Raw genomic sequence first — 10528 nt, 5'->3', positions numbered from 1 at the left:
TATTTCAGACAGTAGGCTACTGGGGGGAGCTAGCATAAGAGTTATAAATTATAAGATATAATCCAAGTCGTAACATTGCTGTATGGAGCTGCAGATTTGGTTGCAGGTTAATACTGGCAGTGTCACCATGCCAGCTGACTGTATTTCATCATCAGCCAGTGTTGTTCTTTATACATCAATATTACCAAAGTTTACCATAAGGCAGCACTTACACTACACTGTGCGGTCTAGCTAATTTCTCTCATTACTTATCCTGTCTGCCAGCTCCATGTTATGAATAGAGTGTAAATCATGAATGGCTGTGCCATGTTCAATGCAGGGATGTACAGTTCTAGTTCTCAAGGCTCCTGTCCTCCTGGTTTCAGATGTTTCCATACTTCAACACAGCTGATTAAAAGAATCATTTACAGACTTGTGCACAACTAGGTGTTTGGGGATTATTTTATTGGCATTGGCTATGTTGGTATAGGTGACATCTAAAACGTGCAGGATAGGGGTCCATGAGGGCCAGAATTTGACACCCCTGACTTCTAGTCAAGGTCATACATCAGGAAAGTTGTTGTTTGTGACACAAGTTTTTGCTTTATTACTTTAGGGCCAACCAGAAGAATAGGAAGAATGAAAAGAAATCTAAATATTGAGAATTTCTTCCTGAAGAAGGCTAAAATACAACCAGAAGCAGAGAGCAATGTCAGGGAAAGGTGGACTGTCAGCAGTCATCATTGTCATTGAGTTCTACAAATGAAGGCATGTGTGAGAATGAATAAGGAAAATGCAAGGAAGGGATGTTTATATTGTCAATTGTTCAACCGATCCATAGGGGACGAATCCTAATATTTGGGAATAAATAATTAACTAAGCAAATATATGTATTGTGGCACATAATTAGAAAGTAAAACAAAATCCTGCTTTAAATAACATGTTTTTTATTTAATGATCCACCTATTCTAAATCACTGATAATATTTGATGAAGCATAGAGTAGGTACTTGAGTAAATGTTCACTTTCAAAACATAAATATTTTGCAACTCCAAGTGCTGCTGTTTACAAATGTTTTTGTACTTTTTTTCTTCCTAACATGTAACACACTCTTATTAGAAATTCAAGAGGTTTATTTTTGCGCAATTTATACTGAAAAAAATTATCAAAAGAAGGTATAGAAAGTATTTACTTGCTTTCAGGTTTCATTCAAATGTTAGCCTTTTCATTTGTTTCCCCACTTTTTTCCTGTTTCAAAATCAAACACCAGTTTGTGAGATCATTATCTTCTTTTTTTAATAGGCTGATAAAGTTTTGCATTGGCTAATTTGCCAATTGTATGTTAAAAATATTCGTATTTTAATATTCAAAAATGTTTTTGCCCAAAACATATGTGCACTATATGTCAGTAAAAATACTATGCAAATATTGCTGTCCTTGAATACTGAATAAACACTGACAAAACACTGATTGCATCTCTTGTACTTTATCAACGCAGTATCTAAAAACTTTGCAGTGTAGTGGTTAAAATCTCATTCTAATAAGAATTAAAAGCACATTCTGTTATTAGGTTTATAGGGTTATTGAATTATGGTTAACGGTTGGTAGAATTTTATTTTTTAACATTATCTGCCAATTACATCTGCCACCCTTCTCCAAATCTGTGCCCCTACCTGGCCCCCCCAACAAAAATTTTCTAGACACGCCACTGTCAGCCTCGGCACGGTGACGCCATTTCAATGACATCCAAGCCCATGAGGATTATTTCTAAATTATCTTTTAATCCCGAGAATGCGTCTGATTTCTGAAGTAATCCAGCTGGGAGGACATAAAACAGGAAATTACAGTCAGATTAAGATGTGTTTTTGTAGATGCACATTCGCATTTGCGGAATAAATTATTCCACAAATCAAATTAAATAAAACAAAAATATTGGGCTTATATAAGCAGGTGTGAACCACCCACTTTCTAAGGTACACCCGTGTAAGTCAAATATTTAATCAGACAATCACATGACAACAACTCGGTGCATTCAGGCATGTAGTCATGGTCTGCTGAAGTTCACATGAGCATCAGAATGGGGAAGGAAAAAGATTTAAGTCAGATTTAAGAGGCGTGATTGTTGGTGCCACACAGGTTTGTCTGAGTACTGTGATTTTTCCACACTGCCATCTCTAGGGCTTACACAGAGAAAATATCTAATGAGCAGAAGTTTTCTGGGTGAAAATGTCTTAGCAGAAGAGCATCCCTGAATGCACAACATGTCAAACCTCGAAGCAGATGAGCTACAGCACTAGAAGACCGCACTGGGTGCTTCTCCCATCAGCTAAGAACAGGAAACTGAGACTACAATTCACACAGGCTCACTAAAATAGGAAAAATGTTGCCTGGTCAGATGAGTCTAGATTGCTCCTGTAACATTAAGATGAGGAATTAGAAGTTTGAGACCAACAGAGCACCTTTAGGATAAAAGAAATCTGCTGCAGCTGTGTGATGCTGTCATGTCAACATGCATCAAATTGAATCTGTGCCAGGTGAATTAAGACAGTTCTGAAAGCAAAAAGGGTCCAACCCAACGTAACACACACAGTTCATTTAAAATAACCATGGTTTAGTCTTTTAGGATCTGATTAAACTCAGGTTATAATTCATTTCCACTTCATGACTACAGAATGTTCTGTATGCTTTAAATCTCTGCTCTTCACTTTGAGTCTCAGGTGTATTAAAATTCAGCAGATAAACAAACTAATGTGTTTCCTCTTCGATGTTCTTATTTCTCTTTATAATTAAGCAAATAAGTGGTCTGTCCCTAATACTTACTCCCTTATGGATTAATCGGTAAAAGCAACAGTCCCAGTTTCTAATGTTGCCCACTCCTGAGCTACAGGGTGTTGTGTCACATGCCTCTCCTGACTTAACTCCCTGTGGCTGGCAGACAGGTATGAGGAAAAACCTGATTTCTGTTTGTCTCAGTCATCATGATGTCTTCAATCTTTTATCATTTCACAGTTTCAGACAAAATGTTCAGCAACAGATCAGTTCAGACAATCAAGACACACAAAAAATCGGAATCAGTTAGACATGCAAAAGCCTTCTAATGTTGTATGTTTTGTTTACGCTGAATTGTGCTGAGCACTCTAAGTCCCGGTTTAAGTCGTCTGTGCTGTTTCTTGATCTGTTGGATGTTCAGTTTCTCCTCAGTCGACCACCACCAAGATAATCTCTGTGACAACAGACTGACCCTTCAGTTTCTGTTTCTTATTTTTATTTTTAGGATCTGCTCAGATCTCAGTGCTGCTCAATGTTGTCAGACTGGAATTTCATGTTCACGCTGCTGGGTGGAGTAGCACACATGTCTTATTCCCAGCTATGCAGTAAAAGAAACACAGAGGCTGATGGGACAACAGGAGATGGGAGACAATACTGGCTCTTTCACATTTTTTCTCCCTGGTGTAAACTCTGCACACACTGACGATATCTGAACTGACGAGCTGCAAGTCACATCCATGGATAATTACCGCGTGACATCTGTATGAAAGAATTCTGAGTAATGCACTGACATTATGACCGATGAGCTATGTGTGAATAATTAGATGAACTCTGGTGAAGGTCTGTGGAGGAAAGATGGGATAACTGATGGTAACTGTGCATGCCTCTATAAAGCACATTATATACAACAGAAAATATAGTAATCATTAATAAAATTCTTATTAGTAATTCCTCACACAACATTTCTTGTGCATCAAAGAAACACTCTTCAGATGACGTAGTCTCTAAAACATGTACAGTTGCAGTCAAAGGTATTAATACACTCAAGATTGTAATAATACAATCAATCTTAATACGGTCAAGATTGTTGGGGTAATTTTTTTTTTCAAGATTTCTTTAAACAGTATTTGAAAGGATTGTACAGCATCTTAAATGACTAAGAAAAGCAAGAATTGGGTGTAACTTTAAATTTATTTGTAATTTTCTTTAATCCACACAGGGTCCAAGGATACATAGAGGCTAAGACATATACATAAAACCCCTTTTTATACATATGGTAAATGGCCTGTATTTGTATAGCGCTTTTACTAGTCCCCCCTAGGGACCCCAAAGCGCTTTACACACCCAGTCATCAACCCATTCACACACACACATTCACACACTGGTGAAGGCAAGCTACAGTTGTAGCCACAGCTGCCCTGAGGCAGACTGACATACATAAAAAGATATAGTTAAATGTCCCTAAGCAAGCTGCACTTTGACCAGACACTTTTGGTAGTCAACAAGAAGCCTCTGGGATGATTCTGAATCTGAATTCTCTTGTTTGCAAAATCGGTAAGGTTCAATTAAATGAGTGGGTTTCCTGGCACAGAACCGGCTTTTAAGCACAGTCTACAAATTTTCCATAGAGTCGAGGTCGGGGCTTTGGAAAGGTCATTCCAGAAGTTTGCTGTTAACCTGCTTTATCTATTCCGAAACCAGTTTTGATGTGCATTGGGATCATTGTCCTGTCGGAACACCCAGTTGTGTCCAAGTTTGAACCAAGTTTTGTACAATGTACCAGCATGTTGTACAAAACCAAACATCTCCAGAGCATGATGCTGCCACCACCATACTTGACAGCTGATACAATGTTCTCAGACTTGAAAGCCTCACCTTTACTCCTCTAAACATTGTCTTGTCATTGAGGCCAAACAGCTTAGTCTTTGTCTCATCTGACCATTAAACTTTTCTCAAGAAGGAGTTTGGCTTGTCCATGTGGAGAATTTTTGGCCAATCTTGAAGGCGTTTGTTTGGAACAGGGGCTTCTTTTCTTTGTCAGCAACCTCTGATTTAAGATTCACTTCACTGTGGTCAGTGATACTGGTGTTCCAGCAATTTCCAGTTCATGGCAGGTTTGACCTTCGGTGGTTCCTGTATTGTTTCTAAACATCCCAACCAAAGTCCTCTTATCTGAGGGTAACACTTTTTCCAGACCTCAGCAAAGTGGTGACACATCTGAAAAACTTGTACCTGTGTACAACTGCTTGAACTGATGATCGGCAGTTGTTTAAAAACGGCTCCAAGAGACCTTCTGAACTTATGTAAATCCACAATTCTTATTCTTAGATCTTCAGTGACTTCCTTTGACTTCCCAATTGCTCATTGGAGTATTGGTCACTCCAATGAATGCTGTCAAACAAACACTTTTTATGCTGCAAAGAGTTGTGTTGTCATGATCACTAATGAGAAGATAATAGGCCTTGGTCTTGTCAAGTTGAACTACATTGCAGAACCTTTAGCATGACTGATTAAAACCTTTGACCGTGTGTAGATCGTAGAAATACCAAAAATAAATTCAAACTTGTGGAACCTTGTCTTGTTTTTGTTTTTTTTAAGTAATCAAAGATCCTCTACAATTATTCATTAAAAGTCCAAAATTACCATGACATTCATGCCCATGATAAGTATGTTTCAACTTCTGACCTGTGTGCTGTATGCATTTTCAGATATTATCCACTAGATGGCAGCAGAGTTAAACATAGTGCCAGCGTTAGCGTCATAATTGTCCACTGCTGCTGATTATGGATGGGCTGAAACAAGGCGGCTTTTTGCCTGACTGTCAAATAACCCCTATGAAGAAACCTGGTAATTCTCTACAACCAGATTCACATTAAAAATGATGCAAGGTCAGACTGCTAATGACAAAAAATAAATAAAACACTGAAATACAGAAAAAAAGGACTGTGTTTCATTATACTCACTTTATCTTTTATTCAAAAAAAATTAAGTTTTGAATTTGTTCAGATTAATTTCTTTAATTAATTTGATTGTTACATTTTTACAACTAGCTCTTTGTTGTTGTTGTTGTTTTTTTAAACTTTCATGTTCTGTTTGAATTTGAGCTACTTTTGTTCAGGTTTTACCTTAATGAGATATTAGTTTCACTATGTGATAATATCATAAGATCATATGTATTTTGTTTTTCTGAGCTCTAATGTGTAATTAATTTTAATTTCATTAACGTATCTTACAAAACTACAAAGGATGCAGCCAGTAAACTACAGTTACTTCTTTTATTTCTCATTTCTTTTCAGTATTTTCTAAATGAAATGTATAAAACCTTTGAAATATTTTTCCTGGATTAAATTCACATAATTAATAATACTTAAAGTGTATAAATCTTGTCTCCCCGGGGTTAATTTATCACACTAGTCTGCTCACACCACCACCCACAACCCCTTTCCAACAGTGCTAGAAACAGATCACCCAGACTGTAAGACAGGACGTGACTAAGGAGTAAATGGGTACATTTCATCACCGCCGTGTTCATAACATAACCAAATATGAACAAAAGTACTTTGTTTCCATAGTAATGCTACAACAAATACACTTCTTACGGAACACTCATGAAGTTCTTAGTGTTAAATTCTCAGTTCTTTGATCTTTGGGCTGAAGGAAGGACAACACTCGGTGTATAAATGCTCAATCAACAATCATTTTATTCCATACAATTCTCATTATTCCATACAACACTTTTGAGAATAAACCATCCGGAGGGGAGATGAAGGCGGGAGGGTGTCCGCCTGATCTCGAAGTGTCTGAGCGTTTCTCACATTCTTATAGCTTCGGCCCCCCTCCAAAGTCATAAAACCTAAACATCCACATACTTTCTAACTCTCAGTGAGCCTGAGTTATGGCCTTGGCTCCCTGTTTTTCTGCTTCCAACAAAGATGGGGGTGAAGCTCCTGTGGAATGTGCTCTGTCCTCTCTACTATCAGAAAAGCAAGGCCCTGACTCTCTGCACACAGTATTTCTTATATCTCAGCAGTATAATGCATCATAAAACAATATCATTCATTCACAATAAATCAGCAGTCTAATGTAATACAAATCAGTTTAATAAATCTAATAGATCCAACATAGTTGAACTAAGCATTTGATTCAGGTGTGTTGACCCAGGGTGATATCTAAAACCGAACAGGACACCTGCCCTCGACGCCTGGAGTTCAACACCCCAGACTAGATGTTACAATCCCTGATAATGTATTGCTTCAAATGGAGAAAGTCTTGAGGGATGGCTGTTATGAGGAAAGGCAGCCCAGAAAGTTTACCAGCGGGACACATCGTTGCGTGCCTCAACTTCACAGGGTGTTTCGGTCTTTTATCCTAAGCTAACCTGCATTTTTTTTTAACCTCCCTTGGTTAGGTTTGGGGATTAGAGATCTGATCTAGATTATCATATTAAGATTTGGGACACATCGTCAGTTGTGGACCTTGGATTCATCGGGTGTTTCGGCCATTATCACTTGACACCCTCATCCAAGGAGGCCCTGCCAGGGTTGATCGGGCCCTGGAGTGCATCACTGGTTTATGTTAAGTTTTTATTTCTCTACTTTCTTCTGTTTAGTTTTCTACAATTTATTTTCTTCTATCAGTTCACTGCAACTTAGAAGTAATACTTAGACGGCCTTTTCGCTCATGGAAAACGCAAGGTTTGCGTGTGCACAGCGAAAACAGAGACTTTCTAAAACAATGACGTATGTCAGGCATGTGATGCAGTCACGTGACCAATTAAACTAAGATAGCGGAGGGGATTATACAGTAGTTGTTTTGTTTGCTCTCAATTTTGACAGCCCTGTTAAAGATTAATATCAGTCTGTACATGCTCCAGATAGCTTTTCTTCAAAATCTTTAATTCTTACTCACTTTTGCAACTTTGTATTTTTGCGTTAATCGCAGAAACACCTCCACCTCATTGTTAGTCCATTTAAAAAACTCGATGCTTTTCCTCAAAATTTTGCCGCGACGTTTCAAAGAGAGGCAGGTCGAATCTTCTTGCGTTTCACGCATGTGCAGGACTGGAAAGTAAGCGTTTGCGGCCGTTTCAACGTGGACGCTCAACTCTGTGAAAACGACTGAAAACGCTTTTCTGGACGCGGAGCGTTTTAGGACGAAAACGCCGTTTTCAAATCTATCCGGGCTAGTGTGGACATGACCTTAAATGATATCTTTGGGCCCTTGGTCACTAGCAGCCTACAAACCAAAGACTCGCAATTTTTCCCCATTTCTTTGTATCTACAAAAAAATCCCAAAGATATCACAGTTTGATGGGCATAAAATAGTATTTTTACGCCAACGGAGCGATTATCAAAGGACCACTACACATGAAAGCAGCTAAAATCAAATGCTTCACTCCAATGTAAAAATGTTAGCCTACTTAGCGATGCAGCTAAATTATGTAAAACGTGTCCGACAGTAAAGGTCCAAAATAACATGATTTGTTTAAGGATTCATACGTGACAGAGAGACGTGCTGACCTCTGCTATTTCAGCCAGTGGTGTTGTTATCAGTCAAAACTGGAATTATGAACTCAATAAAGAACCGTCAGACTTTATTCCACCATGATATACCATCTGGGTTAAAATCTGATTGATCTAAAAAACATACTGCCAATGCAGTAAAAGCATATCTGGATAGAAAAACACACTGGAACACTATCAGTCGTGCATTGGTCTCTCCAGTTCAATTCAATTCAACGTAATCTCCTACGACATTGGCGTCCACATATGTGGACAATACATTTTGGGTTGTCTAGACCAAAATACCAATTTTGCTCTACAAGGGCCTGACATCTACTTATGAGGACGTTGTACTGCCACTGTTATTTTTTTTTTTTGATCAAGGTCTTTTATTGAACAAAGAATTGCTTCCAACAACAATTATGGCAAAATTAACAAACAGTTGTGCCCCCACCCACCCGGAACAGTGTAACTAAAACCCAGCCAGAGAGGAAAGGAGAGATAAAATAACATAAAATAAAATAAAATAAAATTACAGATACAAAGTAAATAATAAAATAAATGAACAACAGCAAGAGAAAAAAACAAAAAAAAAACCAAAAAAAAAAAAACCAACAACAAAAAAAAAACAACCCACTCACACGCACATTAAGCAATAGTATCCGGACTTAATCTTTCAAAGTAAGTAAGAAAAGGTTGCCATGTGTCATAGAACCTCCGAACCGAACCTTTTACAGTGTAGCGGATCTTTTCCAGCTGAGTATAGTACATGACATCCTTAACCCATTGCCCATATACAGGTGGAAGTGGCTCTTTCCATTTCAATAATATCATTCTACGGGCCAAAAGAGTGCAGAAGGCCAGAAGATCAGAGTGTGATTTGGAAAGACTGGCATCACAAGGCGTCACTCCAAAAATAGCTATAAACGGGCAGGGTGCAATTGGAACACCAAATATGTTGGATATGGTTTCAAATATGCTTTTCCAAAAGCTACCCAGTTTTGGACACGGCCAGAACATGTGAAATAGGGAAGCAGGCTCTCGTTTGCACCGGTCACATGTGGGGTCAAACCCATCCTTGATTTTGCTCAGTCTAGTTTTAGACCAATGGAGACGGTGAACAACTTTGAACTGAATCACCACATGTTTAAGGCAAATAGATGACGAAGAAATTCTATTGATTATCTTATGCCAAGTCTCATCTGTAATCCGTTGGCCAAGATCACTTCCCCATCGTTCCCTAAGTGATTGCAATGTGGACAGCCTAAAATTACTTAACAGCTCATAAACATCACTTATAACCCGCTTAGCATTTGGTTTAAAATCAAAAATATCATCCAAAAGGGATGGTGGTGGACAGGACGGAAAGCAGTCAATATTAGAAGCAACAAAATTCCTGAGTTGTAGATACCTGAAAAAGTGTGACTGAGGGATCTTGAACTTGTTCACCCTGCCACTGTTATTTAAAAAAAAAAAATCAGGTAATTCTTTGTTTTTACATTTATCAGGTCCCAATTGTCATGGTCCGCGGTGGTTGGCTGAAATTTCCATCAGGCTCCTGAGCCTACCTGGGATCCGCCCCTGGGGAGGACCACCTCCTCCAGTTCCTGCGCACCTGGAGCCGATTGCAGGCAATCAAGCCAAAGTGATTTAAGCCTCACCCTGATGTTCATTCACTGCCAGTTTGTTTCATCGCTTTTGTCCTTGCCACAGTTCCAAGCCTAAGCCTAACTAATAAAATATTGTTAAACTGCCTGCTGTCTCTTGGCCATCTGCTGTGACTGGTTGGGATGAGGGGAGGAAGACAGGATAAAGACACACTGTGGAAGAGAGCAAGAGATTAATAATAACTAATGATTAAATGTAGAGAGGTGTGTAATCATGTAGCGAGTAAAAAAACGCACACAAAGAAACAAATGGCTCATAATTCACTGACAAGAAAGCATCAGAAAATGAATGATAGGAAGACAAAAGCCATTTTTTCTCTGTGTGTACAGGTGGAAGTTGTTACAGCTCAGTTTCTCCCATATTTGTATTTCCACTTCTCGGAGCCCGGAGAACTATTCCTGAAGACTATTTCAAGAAATGACGAGAAAGCTTACCTAAGAGAGTTCTTTTTATTGAAGAATAAAAATGGTCAAACCAACAAACTCTATTTTTGACTTATGTGCTGTATTTCTGTCTATGTGTGGGCATGTCTCAGCCAGTCACTGACCCATTTTCCAGTTTTCGGAGCAAACTAAAAGACATGAGACACGGCTCAAAACTTATATATGAAA

Source organism: Simochromis diagramma, unplaced genomic scaffold (assembly GCF_900408965.1).
Source record: "Simochromis diagramma unplaced genomic scaffold, fSimDia1.1 OVJJ01000822.1, whole genome shotgun sequence".
Classification (NCBI taxonomy): Eukaryota; Metazoa; Chordata; class Actinopteri; order Cichliformes; family Cichlidae; genus Simochromis; species Simochromis diagramma.
The sequence above is the reverse complement of the archived record's forward strand: the minus strand, read 5'-3'. Positions refer to the sequence as shown.